This window comes from Aotus nancymaae, unplaced genomic scaffold (genome assembly GCF_030222135.1).
Source record: "Aotus nancymaae isolate 86718 unplaced genomic scaffold, 86718_ANA_hifiasm-v0.15.2.pri h1tg000058l, whole genome shotgun sequence".
Taxonomy (NCBI): Eukaryota; Metazoa; Chordata; class Mammalia; order Primates; family Aotidae; genus Aotus; species Aotus nancymaae.
This window is the reverse complement of record NW_026988472.1, coordinates 49,406,717-49,421,692: the sequence shown is the minus strand read 5'-3', so window position 1 is coordinate 49,421,692 and position 14,976 is coordinate 49,406,717. Positions and strand designations below refer to the sequence as shown.

The 14,976-nt window shown below is 45.0% G+C and overlaps 1 long non-coding RNA gene across 1 annotated transcript in view; it reads right to left on the bottom strand.

Annotated features, from left to right (window-relative positions):
• The window catches only part of LOC135269959 (uncharacterized), a 75,603-nt gene extending 61,941 nt beyond the window's left edge, over window positions 1-13,662 (bottom strand). Inside the window, exon 1 of the long non-coding RNA XR_010338196.1 lies at window positions 13,577-13,662. This is a non-coding gene — a long non-coding RNA (uncharacterized LOC135269959). The remainder of the gene's footprint in view (window positions 1-13,576) is intronic.
• Between the last annotated feature and the right edge of the window lie 1,314 nt (window positions 13,663-14,976).

The following is a 14,976-nucleotide window of genomic DNA, read 5'->3' as shown; positions in this document are numbered from 1 at the left end:
CCCGGCCAACTTAGCCACACATAGTTGTAAGACATTAAGCTTATTCGTTCCTGCACCATGACAAAGCCTATCCTTACTAACACAAAGGAATCCAGGAAGAGATGCCATTGGGGAATCTCTGGAAAGGTCATGAAGACTGCATGAACTGTATTGCAAATCACATCTAAACGATGTGACCGACTGTTCTTTTTTCTTGTTAGTTTTACACACTGTAATTATTATTCTTGATATTTTACTAACTTAGCAAAAGGTTCTAGTGCTTTTTGAGCCTGGTTAACAAGCAATCTGAGGGGAAACCTTGGCTGTATCAGAAGCTTTAACATTTCAACGTCATCATTGGAGTAAAGCACACGCAAGCTCGCATTCTGTGATGCATTACCCAACCCGCGACTCCCTCAGCCCCCAGGCTCGGGAGGGGAAGAGGCTATAACAGGAACCACACAAGCAGCTCTTAGTAATTCTTCCCACATCTGTTTTATTCCCATTCTAAGCATGAGTTTGGACCCAAGATTGTTGTCTTGTGGAAGCTAATTTAAATAATTTCATTAAATTGAAGCTCAGCTTGTGAAGTGTGTATATCGGGGGGGGGGAGAATGTCTTTGTGTTGCATGAGAGATGTGCAAATAGAAAGAAACCGTCCTTCACATCACAGTAAAGGAAGAACGCTTTTCAATATAAATTTCAATATTAATTGCTGGCAACCACCTCCAGCGACCTTGCCTATGAAGAATATATAAGGAAGAGTGAAATTACTTTTTAAAAATAGATTATCATCATCCAGAAGTCAGATAGTCCCATGATCCGAATGTTTGCGCCCACCCCCCAAATTCCCAACCCCCAAGGTGAGAGTATTAGGAGGTGGGGCCTTTGGGAGGTGATGAGGTCAGGAGGGTGGAGCCTCAGGACTGGGATCAGTGTCCTTATTAAAGGGACCCCAGAGAGCTCCCTTCCCTCACCCCTTCCACGATGTAAGGACACAGCGAGATGTCAGGAAGCCCTTACAAGACATCAACTCTACCAGTGCCTTGATCTTGAACTTCCAGCCTCCAAAACTGAGCAATAAATGCCCATTATTTATAAGCCACCCAATTAATGGTATTTTGTTACAGCAACCCAAATGGACTGAACAAATAGCTTCTCACAAGTTCAACTGCCTCATAACAAAGCAATGCACACACACAGAGGTGCAAACACCACCTACAATGGAGTAATCCATGTACACACACAGACACACACCCGCCACATGCCATCTTCCATGAGGCAATGCACACGTGCTCATACACAGGCACACGTGCCACCCGCAGTGGAACAAAGCACACACACAGAGGTGCAAACACCACCTACAATGGAGTAATCCATGTACACACACAGACACACACCCGCCACATGCCATCTTCCATGAGGCAATGCACACGTGCTCATACACAGGCACACGTGCCACCCGCAGTGGAACAAAGCACACACACAGAGGCCAAAGTGCCATCCTAAATGGAGCATGTGCACATGCACAGCCGCATACATACGGCGACATGCAGGGACACGTACAGAGAAACAGACACACACACAGAGGCTCACACACCATCTGCAATGGACCGCAGCACATGCATGCATGCACGCAGGCACACATACAAGAAATGCCATAGAAGTATTTGTATCACATTTAAAATGAAATATCTACATTACCAAGGCTTCTCAAAAACATGCCTGTCTTCCCAAACCACGTCACTAAAAGTCTGGACTGCATCTTGCATGCTGATGTAAAAACTTCTTGGTTGGAATTTCTGCTGTCATAACATTTTCACCAGGCTTGACTGTTGACTCAACGAGGTAAACCACAATGTTTTATGAAAATACAATTTTCCTTTGGCCCAGGGCAGGCAAGGTCACCTAGCATAGCAATGCTGTTCAATGCCAACATTCCCTGAGATGTTAATCTTTGGCAAACTAAATGGCATACATTCTGGCTGAAGCAACAGATTAAGTAAAACAGAGTGATATTAAAAATTTCAAAGCTACGTGTGTGTGTGTGTGCACGTGCTTGTGTGTTTGTGTGTTTTGCCATGTCATGTGTAGAAAGTTCAAAAGAAACTGCATTTTAAGAGTGATAGTATCCACAGGGACTCTCACGGGTGAATTTGGGGATAATTTCAACATTAAAAAAGTAATAAAACAACAACGATGGTAATTCTTATGCCAATACAACCAAAAAAAGCCAGGAATCAAGAGTGATACTCAAAAGCTGGGAGTACGGAAATAAAGCTCTTCTTCATGGAAGAATTTCAACCAAGAACTTTAGAAGAAATCACAGCATTAGCAATGCACCAATTTGTAACCGCCAATGGAACACCTCAATAAGGAAAGGATTATGAACAGAACACAGTCTCAAATATCACCCCCAATTGTCTCATTCCTTACACAGGAAAGAAGGTATCTGCACAAGGGCGAGATCCGGTGGACACAACCCTCACCAACAAATCCACCTCAGCAAAAGCAATGCAAGAACAACTTGACCCTCTGACCCCTATGAAACTCAGCGAGAAGGACATACCATCACCTATACAGTCTTCTTGCAAAAGATGTCCAACTTACATTGAAACACGAGGAAGCAATCTGACAAATATGGATCATGGGACACTAAAGACAGCTGGCATTCAGGCATGGTGGCTCATGCCTGTAATCTCAACACTTTGGGAGGCTGAGCGGGGAGGATCACTTGAGCTCGGGAGTTTGAGACCAGCCTGGGTAACATGGCGAAACCCTGTTTCTTCAAAAGTACAAAAATCAGCAAGCATGGTGGCACACACCTGTGGTCCCAGCTACTCAGGAGGCTGAGGTGGGAGGATCGCTTGAGCCTGGAAGGCTGCGGTTGCAGTGAGCCAAGATGGTGCCACTATACTCCAGCCTGAGTGATAGAGACCCCGTCTCAAATTAATTCATTCATTAATTAAAAGACAGCTGGCACCGACTTTTCCAAAAAGGTCACTTGCGTACAATAAAAACTAAAAGGCAGGCAGAGTGTTTCAGATTTTTCTTTTAAATACAGTCATAGCCAAATGCAGTGCATGATGCTTAACTGGATTTCAGATGTTTTTAAGGCCGTGAAAGGACATCTTGTGTTGACGCAGAAAGCCCTGGCAGCTACCCAGTGGACACAGGTGTCCAGATAGGTGTGGCAGTCACCTGTTGCTCTCGAGAGTCCTCAAGTTGGAGGGGCATGGTGCAGGTTTGTGAGCACTCGCCTTGGTGACAGCATTTGGGTAAGGCTGAGACCCAAGCTGTCAGGTTAAGGCCAGTTAGGGGGTCCTGGGCCCCAGCCAGGTGTGCCCCTGGTGACAAGTACAGGCAGCAGGCCCAGATGCCAGGGTACTCACAACTATCATTTCATTTTATGTTGTTATTTGTATACATTGTATACATTGAGGGAGTACAACCGTAATTTTATTACATGGCTTTTAGCGTATCCATCACCCAAATAAAGTACATTGTAGCCCTTAGGTAATGTTTCATCACCTGCTCCTCTCCCACTCCCCTCCCTTCCAAGCCTCCACTGTCTGTCATTCCACACTCTATGCTCATGAGTATGGTTTTGAAGCAGAAGCCCCTGGAAGAGCTTAACACAATTGCCTCTATCAAACCCTGGCATCCTTTTGCTAGTGACATCATTTTTAAAAAGAAAAAGAAAAGAAAATATCCCAGCAACAATTTCTAAAAGGGAAAAGACAGTTTGGAAAGCCTTAGGCTAATATTTGGAAACTATCAGACTGATCATTTGCGCCTCAATTTATATCACTTGGAAAGCCATTTTAACGACATATAGTTTAGAGAATTAAATTGAATCCATTTAAAATTTTTTACTTATATATTAATTCATATTACTAAGGATTTTGTACTTTTCACGTTACTGAGGATTTTCAATTTTAGCACAATTCAAAGGGTAATTTTCAGGATTAAATCACATATGTAACGTGCTGAGCTAAGTGCCTACCACACTGTAAGTATACTCTATATTTTGCTTACTTTTCTTCTGGTAGAGTATCTAGACTTGTGACAATTTAATGAAGAGTGAGACGGGGGAAGGGATATCCCTGAATCTGCAGTCGTGTGAGCAAAGCCGCTCATGGCAATCCCCCAAGGTTGTAAACTTTTACATTTGAAACATGCACCCTGACACCAACCCTAATCTAATCCCACAGGACTTCCCAGCTACTTAAGTGATTGTATCAGTTGCAGTGAAATTAAGTTTACACACTGACACTGAAAGGAAAGATAACAATAAAAACCAAAATCAACTTCAACATTGACACCCGGGCACGATTCACAGGCTGCAAAGCTGAAGGGACACGAATTATATCCAGCTTTTCTCAGCACTGAAGAGCGCGAAAAGGGCTATAAATCAAACTTTAATTTAGAAATTTCCTGGGATTTCACTTTATGATCATCTTATTCCCGAAGGACTTCTAAGTCACCCTCATCAGTAAAAGAAACAGGTAAGCACTTCACTTACGTACAAATCATGGCTGATGTCTCAATTCCCCAGCTCTCCCCAAAAAACGTCTGTGCCTGTCATTTCTGTTTTATTAAATGTGATCCCAAATAGATTTTACATTTCGGGATATGTTCCAATCCCATAAAAATCAATTCTAAATTACACCGTGGGCTGGGCACAGTAGCTCACACCTATAATCCCAGCACTTTGGAAAGCCCAGATGGGAGGATTGTTTGAGGAGTTCGAGACCAAACTGGGCAACACAGCAAGACCCCGTCGCCACAAAATTTTTAAACTAAAGAATAAAATAAGTTACATCATGCCATGCTCTCAGTAGATAAAATGTTTTAATTTGGTAAGGAAAGGGATTTAGCACAGCAGTTCCTTGTAAAAAGTATTTCTCCTTTACTGGTGACCTAAGCCTTTCCATCGCTGTAATTTCATCTTGTTTGTTCATTCGAGACAGGGTCTCACTCTGTGGACCAGGCTGGAGTGCAGTGGCACAGTCATGGCTTACTGGAGCCTCAAACTGCTGGGCTCAAGCGATCCTACCATTTCGGCTTCCCAAAGCGCTGGGAAGACAGGCGTGAGGTCCTGCCCCGGCCTCATCTCTTCAACCTCTGTTAGACGGTGCCACTATGTTTTCAACTCAGTGTGTACTCAGTGTGCCCTTCACTTCTACAGGACTCAGGACAAAATGTGACCTCCTGGATTCTCTTTGCCTCCTCATGATAGTCGGCAATCCACCCTATCCAGGAGGCTCCGACACAGTAAGGACCAACGCACTAGCCGCCATGTGTATGATTTTTCTTCTCCCTTATTTAAAAAAGAAAACGCAATATCCTGCCAACACTTTTCTATGTAGTACTCGAACCATCTTGCAAAGGGTAAATTGCCCATTTAACAATATTTTCTTGCTCTGTCCAAATCAATAAGACTTAGAGACACAAAGATAAGCCATTTAAAAATTAGACCTAAAAAAACCCACAGAATCTCTAACGCAGGGGTCAATAAATACATCTGCAAGCCAAATAAGGCTTTTTAAATAAAGACTAATTAGCATTCAGCCACGCTCACGTGTATATTGTCTATGGCTGGAGACAACTGAGTTAACAGTTAAGACAGTGCCCCCATCTACCACAAAGCCTAAGAGATTTGCTACCGGCCCTTTACAGAAAGTCCACCAATCCTGGCTCTAAAGTGCAGTTATCAAACAGAAATGAAGTGCAGGTAGCACGTGTAACTTTAAAGCTCTCAGTGGCCATATTAAATCAGTAAAAAGAAATAGGGGAAGTTAATTTTATTAATACATGCTAACCCAGTATATGCAAAATAGGATCATTTCAACACTTAAGGAATATTGTTATTAATGAGAAATGTTCTATTTTTTTGCATACAAAGGCTAGGAAGTGTGGAAGTCTGGTGTGTTTTACACTGATCAGATGACATTTCAATTCAGACTAGCCTCGGGTCAAGTGCTCCCTAGCCACCGGTAACTAGTGGTCACACTGGTCCCTGCACATCTGAAGAGCATGCCAAGTGAGAAGAGAAAAAGACGAAAAAGAATGCAGTTTCCACTTAAGGCTGCGGCTTCAGACAAGTCCAATTACGCAGTGATTGTGAGAATGTAGGCTTTCTGCTCATCCAAATAGATCCCAAGTAATATTTAGGACATACTTACACTAAAACATCATTCGTTGCATATCTGAGATTCAAACACAACCCAGTGTCCTGTATTTTATCTGGCCCCCAAGCCTTTGTCCCTGAACCCTCCTGCTTGTCTGTTAAAACTCGAGTGAGGGGTAGCAAGCAAAGGCCAGGCCTGCTGAGATGCCTCCCCTACCGTAAGCTCTGCCAAAGATGACGCCAGAAGTCTTTGCTTTGCTCTTGCAGACATTCAATTCATTCTGAAAATTGCTCATGGGAGCACACCCACTGGCCTTATAAATCAATTAAGAATACAGTCAGCCTGGTGTGGTGACTCATGCCTATAATCCCAGCACTTTGGGAAGCTGAGTCCAGGAGTTTGAGGCAAGCCTAGCCAACATGGCAAAACTCTGTCTCTACTAAAAATACAAAACTTAGCCGGGCGCGGTGGTGCACACCTGTAATCCCAGCTACTCGGGAAGCTGAGGCAGGAGAATCATTTGGATCTGGGAGGTGGAGGTTGCAGTGAGCCGAGATCACACCACTGCACTCCAGCCTGGGGGATAGACCAAGGCTCTGTCAAAAAAGAAAGAAAGAGAGAAAGAGAGAGAGAGAGATAAAGAAACAAAGGAGAAGAAAAGAAAAAGGAAAAATGGATACATTAAGGATACATTCATCCAGCCCAAGGGCTGCTGGGTGTCAGACGGAATCCCCTGCCTGCACCGCCTGAAGATGGGTCACACACCAACAAATGAGTCTGCAAGTGAAACACAGAAGCTATCTCCCTCTTAAGCAAGTTTGCTTAAAGGAAAAAGAAAAATTTTGTCTCACTCAGACTCAAGGAACGCTTTACAAAGCAAATAAGGGATTCACAGAATCAAGAGTCTACAATAAGAGTTGACTATACGACTGGGCATGGTGGCTCACACCTATAATCCCAGCACTTTGGGAGGCTGAGGCGAGCGGATCACCTGAGGTCAGGAGTTCGAGACCAGTCTAGCCAACATCGTGAAATCCCATCACTACTAAAAATACAAAAGTTAGCTGGGTGTGGTGGCGTACACCTGTAATCTCAGCTACTCGAAAGGCTGAAGCTGGAGGATTGCTTGAGCCAGGGAGTTGGATGCTGCAGTGAGTTATCATCACACCACTGCCCTCCAGCCTAAGCAACAGAGTGAGACTCTGTCTCAAAAAAAATTAAAAAGAGTGACTACAAATAACTTTACTTATTGCTGTGGAAAAAATAATAATCACCAATGTCTCCTTTTTGCCTCGAGGGACTACAGGCCAGCCCTTTTAGAATCAGTCAAAATGAAGAGCTTGGGAATGGACAATGAGATGTCCGAAGAGTAATTTTAGAACGTGAGAGCTGTCTGAGAACCCACATAAGAATCCAAGTTGTAAAAAACAGGGCTTGTGTGTTCTGTTTCCCATATCTGAAAAATTGGTGAGACGGCTCAATATTTCTCCAACACAGAGCCTTCCATATGTGGTTTCTTCCTGTGGCAACTGTAACGGAGTTGAAAGCACAGGGTGAAAATTGCATTGTGTGGAACAGAGGACTGTCAGGTGAGAGGGCAACTGGGGTTGGTCGGGGGACTCTTTGCAGACGAGTGGATCAGTGGGCAATTGTGGCATAATCAAAGTTATCTACGCCATTCGAATAAGTGAGAACAGACCCCCAAAATGAAGATCTAGTGACAGCCACAATTATGCGCTTTTCCTTTTACTCGTCTTGAAAAACCATTTGGGAAAAAATTTCTCACAGAAAGAACAGAGAAGCTTTATGTCATGCTTTTGCAAGTTAATTTCCATGTGGAGTCAAATTTCTCACCATCAATCCATTAGTTAATGATTGCTCAAAAGAGGTTTCCGTGCAGAATGAGGGTTTTCTTTCAGTTGGAACAAATTTTTTTAAAACTCTGTGCACGTTAATGAGGTCAAATGAACATTACGACCCAGGAGAAGGCTGAAATAATTCCACTCCCAAACCAGAATGTTTCGTTTTCAGTATTTCCCTTATCATTTCAGAGTATAGTCTCAGCTACAAGTGAGGCATTGGGAGGGCTTGTCAAGCGTCCAGAATTCTGGGGATACGCATTCAGTTCTCACGGCCTCTGCATTTGTGGTGATGCCATCTTTTCCTCTTATTTTGCTGACAGCCTGCCCACCTCGTCATGAGACACGTTTATTCTATAAACCAGAATGGTCACTCCAGAACAGAAAGCATAAAATCCTCTGCAAAACAACAGCCTGCATGGTATCAGCAGGCTTCTAAAAGAGTTGTTTCCTTCTCCCTGTACCGGAAGAACACAGTCCACCAAATTTTCAAATTTCATATTGGGCAGAAAGATTTCTTTTCAGCCAGGCGTAGTGGCTCATGCCTGTAATCTCAACACTTTGGGAGGTGAAGGTGGGAGGATTGCTTGAGCCCAGGAGGTGGAGGCTACAGTGAGCCGTGACTGTGCCACTGCACTCCAGCTTGGGCAACAGAGCGAGACGCTGTCTCAAAAGAAAAGAAAAGGAGACACTTGGCAGTCTATATTTTTGAAACCTACGACAAAAAGAAATCTTTTGTTTATTTGGTTATTTGTTTGTTTGAGACAGAGTCTCGGTCTGTCAACCAGGCTGAAGTGCAGTGTCACCATCACAGCTCACTGCAGCCTCCACCTCCCAGGTTCAAGTGATTCTCCTGCCTCGGCCTCACGAGTAGCTGGGATTACAGGCACACACTACCACGCTCGGATAATTTTTGTATTTTTAGTAGAGACGTGGTTTCACCAAGTTGGCTAGGCTGCCCTCAAACTCCTGGGCTCAAGTGATCCGCCTGCCTCAGCCTCCCAAAGTGCTGGGATTACAGGCACGAGCCACTACACTCGGCCGAAAAGAAATCTTTTCACAAGGTGAGCCACTGAGTCTGGCCAACAGTCCGCATTTTTGACACCACTTGAAGTTATCTTACCCTATGTCCTATCTAGAATTCCTTAATAAGAGGAAATAAAATCAAGATGAATGCACTTAATGCCAATGACTTGTGCACTTAAAAATGGTTACAATAGCAAACTTGGTGTTATGTGTATTTTACCACAATAAAAAATAAACTAAAAATGAAATAAAATCAAGTAATCATAAAAGGCCACCCCCAACATCACGTTTACAGAGAGTCTGCCTCCTGTGTTCCCAGCACCCAACGGATGCCAAAGTCCGCTTTTCCCCCATGAGCCAGAGTTCTGGAAATTGATCCCCCACTAAGCACACTGTTTGGTCATCGGCCATTCAGTTCTGTCTGGGAACACAGCTGTAATTTAAATATGCTGTTAAAATGCAGAGCTACCTACTCATAGCATGGTCTAGTTATTTAGCCATAAATTATAGACAAATAGAATTGTTTAAATATTTCCGCAACACCCAGTTACATCTCCAAATTCCACGACCACGGCTCATGTTCCTCCTTCCTTATTGACAGTCATAAGCAATTTCTGTACAATGGGAAATGGTGGCTATTTTCATAAGCAATCACATTCTTTAATGAGGTGTTTTTTGGTCTACCTGCAGGTAATTTATGAGTAGGTGTATTTTGACTTTTTTTTTTTCTGAGATTAAGCCTGCCTGATATAATTCCCCTTTCCAATCCGCTGTGCTGGTTGACTCTGACTTGGTTGTGTGGCCTCTTGACAGTCTACACAGGGCGCTCCACAGGCTTGGAGGAAGATGGAAGAGTCCAGAGGCAAGGAGGACACTGCAGGGCTGGGGCTGAATGACAAAGAAAAGACCAGAGAGACCCTGGGAGAGTGAGATCGGTTCACAGGGAAGAATGAAGTATATGGCAGGCATGTGGGGCCAGGACGCCGCACAGCTGCGGTTGCAGAAGGGCAGTTGAGGAAGGGCCTGTATTCCAGGCTGAGGGGTTTGGATTATACCCTACATGAGAGACCACGGAAGGGTTTTCAGCAAGAGGGTATACGATGAGCTGAATAGCAGCTCCCAAAACATACATCTAACTTTGAACTCCCAGAACCTCAGAATGTGACCTTATTTAGAATCAGGGTTTTTGCAGATGTAATTACAAGAATCTCGAGGTGCGACCATACTGGATTTAGGGTGGTCCCCAAATCAAATGACTGGTGTCCCTATAAGAGAAAGGAGAGGGAGATTAGAGGCAGAGACAAAAGCGCCATGTGAACATAGAGACAGAGACTGGAGTGACAGTGCGTCTGCAAGCCACGGAGCACCAAGGATTGCGGCTCCCCCCACCCACAACCCCTGGAAGCTAAGAGAGCTGCATGGGATGGAGTCCCCCCCAGAAGCTTTCAGAAGGGAACAGCCCTGCTGACACCTTGATCTCAGGCCTGTGGCCTCCAGAACTGTGAGGAAAGCATTTCTGCTGTTGTAAGCCACCCCCAGTTGGTGGTGATTTGCTACAGCCACCCCAGGAAATGAACACAGATTCACATTGTCAGATGTGCACTTCAGAAACGATATTCTGGCTTCTGTAGAGGAATACAGCTTGAACCAAAAGAGGCAAGCGTTAAAGCGACACCAATCAGGAAGACTGGTGCAATAATTCAGGTAAGAACTGAAAACATCCAGTTCCACATGGGGACAATTAAGATGAGGTTTAAGGCAAAGGACTTGCACAGACGGCGTCAGATTGTCCTGCGTGGGGAAGGGAGAGCAACAAGACAAGGATAGGAGGTACCAGAGGGGTGCAGGGCACAAGTGCAGGTGACCTGAAAAAGAAGCAGGACAACTGGGCCCTGAAACGGCAGGTTCCTTGCTGCCAAGTTAAGAAATGAAAGGGCTTCCTGCCCAATGACCTCCATAAAGAGGTAAAGCCATCTGCTGAGAATGTGCAGGGAATGGGTTGAGGGAAGCACTGATCACTTAACAGAGGATGGAAGACAGGGCTAAAGAGGGATACACAGAATCGCTTGCTCTCAGGAGGGCCCAGCTGGGGTTGAAGATCACAATGCTGTAGTAACACAGATTTGCTCAGTTATGCAATTTTTCCTTAGCAGCCATCGACTGCTTGGACGTGGACCAAGGGAGGCAGATGGCTGGGCTGATTCAAGACTGGGCTTTTGCACAGAGTGATGTACATTTCAGCTTATTTCCAATATGAGCTCTGTTGCACTGATTGACTTCAATACATTATCTACAGTAAACATCCAGGACGCAGGGTACTCTCTAATGGATACATTGCATACTGTCATATGTGGGATGCTATGATGGCATTGAGAATGAATGAGCTACCGCAACAGCAGAGAGGAACACTGCACATACGATGTTGGTGACAGATGTAAGAGCCCAGAAGATACATGCTGTATGATCCCATTAATACAAAATTAATTCTTTTTGAGTGTGCGTACATAGTTAAAATAATTTTTAAAAAAAAGAAAAGAAAAGCAAGATGATTTTCCCGAAATTCCAAATAGTGGTAGCTTCCAATGGTGAGAGACTTCTAGTGGGATGGTAATGGTAGGAGACCCCTGAGCAAATGGCCATGCTCTGCCACTTCCCTCGGGAAATCACTGGTTCACTAACATGTATATGTCTCTGGAATGCTCTTTAACACTTACAGGTCATAAGTCACAATAAAAAGTGAAAGGGAAGGAGGAAAACGCTCTGTGGCTCCAACCCCATCAAATTATAATTTTCTTTTTTTCTTTTTGAGATGCAGTTTTGCTCTTGTTGCCCAGGCTGGAGTGCAATGGCACGATCTCGGCCCACTGCAACCTCTGCCTCCGGGGTTCAAGCAATTCTGCTACTTCAGCCTCCCAAGTAGCTGGGACTACAGGCATGTGCCACCACACCCAACTAATTTTGTATTTTTAGTAGAGACGGGGTTTCTCCATGTTGGTCAGGTTGGTCTGAAACTCCCGACCTCAGGTGATCTGCCCATCTTGGCCCCCCAAATTGCTGGGATTACAGGCATGAGCCACTGTGCCTGGCCTATAATTTTAATGCTCTACAAAATAGACGTTAGCATTTCAAAAAGCCAAGAACAGTTTTCAGTGACACGCATTTGAAACTCAAGTCAAATGGGGAGGGAGAAAGAAAGAAAGAAAAGAAAGAAAGGAAGAAAAGAAAAGAAAGGAAAGGAAATACATTGGTTCACATAACTGAAAATGTTAGGTGTGGCCTTCAGGCTTGGCTAGATCCAGGTGTTCCCATGCTACTCAGGGAGGTCTCGCCCCTTAGCTCCATATTCCTCAGTGCCATTTTCAGTCTCAAGGAGTGATAAGAATGATGGGTTTTTTCATCACTGGGTTTACATCTATCTGTTTAGCAACCCTAGCAAAAAGAACAAACAAAAACATAAAAACGAAACACTTTATCAAGAATTCTAATAGAAGCCCAGATCTGGCTGTCTCTGGGTCATGATAGGTCATAGGCCCTTCCTTAACAAGTCACTGTGGCCAAGGAATATGAGATGCCGTTTAGCCAGACCTGGGCCCCCAGCGCTGGAGCTAACCTCTGTATCCCAGTGCCTGAGAGTAACAGCATGTGTTCCCCAAAGAAAACTCGAGTTGTTTTAACCAAAAGATGGGGCCGAACAAGAGTCAGACAAAAACCACCAACGTCCGCCACACGTATTTTCACCTGCCTTTAGTGCTGTCTCTAAGCAACAAATTTTTGTTCATTTCTCACTCGTATGTTTCAAACACCTTCCTTCCCTTCCAACCCTCCCTGACTTAAGGAGCTAAGGCAAACAAAATAAAATACACACAAAAGGGCCGGGCTCGGTGGCTCACGCTTGTAATCCCAGCACTTTGGGTGGCTGAGGTGGGTGGATCATCTGAGGTCAGGAGTTCAAGACCAGCCTGACCAACATGGAGAAACTGTCTCTACTAAAAATACAAAATTAGCCAGGCGTAGTGGCACATGCCTGTAATCCCAGCTGCTAGGGAGGCTGAGGCAGCAGAATTGCTTGAACCTGGGAGGCTGAGGTTGCAGTGAGCCGAGATCACGCCATTGTACTCCAGCCTGGGCGACAAAGGGAAACTCCGTCTCAAAAAAAAAAAAAAAAAAAATACACACAAAAGAAGCAAGAGTTCAGAAGAAGGAAACAACAGGCTTGAAAGAATGAGTGAATTCGATTTCCCCTGCCTCTGGCCTCCAATGAATCACCTACTGGAAGTTTGTACAAAAGGTTTGCATTCACTCAGATGCAGAATTCCTAGGAACTCTGATAGAGATTCCTGCTGGCATAATTCAGAAGGAGAGAAGACTTGGAGCCTCCAGGGACGCTCAGCTGTTCCTTAAAGAGAGAGGTAAGCCTGAATAAAGGGGGAAAGATTGCAAATGGCCTGAAGGACTTGGGAGTGTCCTGGACAAAGTGGATTTTCCCCAGAGGGAAAGGGCAAACTCTGCCCACAGCTGACCAAGCCAGCCGGCTCCCCAGGGCTTTGCCAAGAAAATCACCACCAAAAATGTCCTCACCATCATGTCTGTGATTCCTTGCATCCTTTATGCTTCTGTTGAAACTGCCAAGGCAGGACTTGAAGGCTTCGCTGTGCAAATTCAAAAGCATTCTGAGATCGTCAGCTCTCTGGAGACACCACCATTTGGAACTAACCCTTAACAAAAGCCAAACTGATACAAGAACAGAAAATCAAACAGCGCATGTTCTCACTCATAGGCGGGTGATGAACAGTGAGAACACGTGGACACAGGGAGGGAGCATCGCACACTGGGGTCTGTGGGGGGGCTAGGGGAAGGACAGCGGGGTGTGGGGAGTTGAGGAGGGATAACATGGGGAGAAATGCCAGATATAGGTGATGGGGGATGGAGGCAGCAAACCACCTTGCCATGTATGTACCTATGCAACAATCCTGCGTGATCTGCACATGTGCCCCAGAACCTAAAGTATATTAAAAAAAAAAAAAAGCCACGGAGATGGAAGCTCCAATACACTTTCGCCTCTGGTCATCTCTTTCCTGAGAAAATTCATGATATCAGATCATCCACAATCTTGATATTTCTCCCCACATTTCAGAGTTTTTCAGCGGCCAAGGAGAAGACCCTGTTTCTTAATAATGACTGATAATTGTTTCACCACAAAAGATACTACTTTGGATAAACAAGCCTTGTGGTTTCTGTCAAGTACAAACAACGAAGATTACATTAACATCTTGAAAACCCCCAGGGTGAGCCTGCTCCTCCCCTCCTTTAGTCTGCAGAATTACCTGCGGCTCCCTCCAGATGCCAAGCACACAGATGTGAGCAGGACACCGAGACACCACTGCTGTCCTGCGCTATCACTTGGGAATCCTGTGTCCCTAGCAGTTTATGCATCTGGCTCTCAGGCTACAGTGAAACTGCAACACAGAAGGAATATTCCAAAAGAGAAAAATGCAACTGTCATATGGGCGAGAGGCCCAAGTCTAGCAGTTAACAGCTACCCTGCCCCCACCCTGCCCACTTCCCTGGGAGCAGCCCTGCTCTCCAGTCCGCAAACCCAGGGGCTGAGGAGCCAGGGGCACCCCGAGGCCTGGGTGCCCAGGGGTGGGGCAAGCTCCTTCCCCCCCCTTCCCTTATCAAGCCTCTTAAGCGTTCTCCCCATCCTGTAATGGGGAATAACCCCTAAAATTCAAAGGCCGAAGCTCTAATCCCCACTACCTTTTGGAATGTGACTGTATTTGGAAACAGAATCTCTAAGGAGGTAATTAAATTAAAATGAGGTCATTAGGGTGGGCCCTGGTCCAGTAGGACTAGAGTCCTTACAAGAAGAGGCGATGAAGACACAGGCACGCACGGAGGGACGACCATGGGAGGACACAGGCCGTCTACCAGCCACCGAGAGGGGCTACGGGAGAAAGCAGCCCTGTGACACCTGGGTT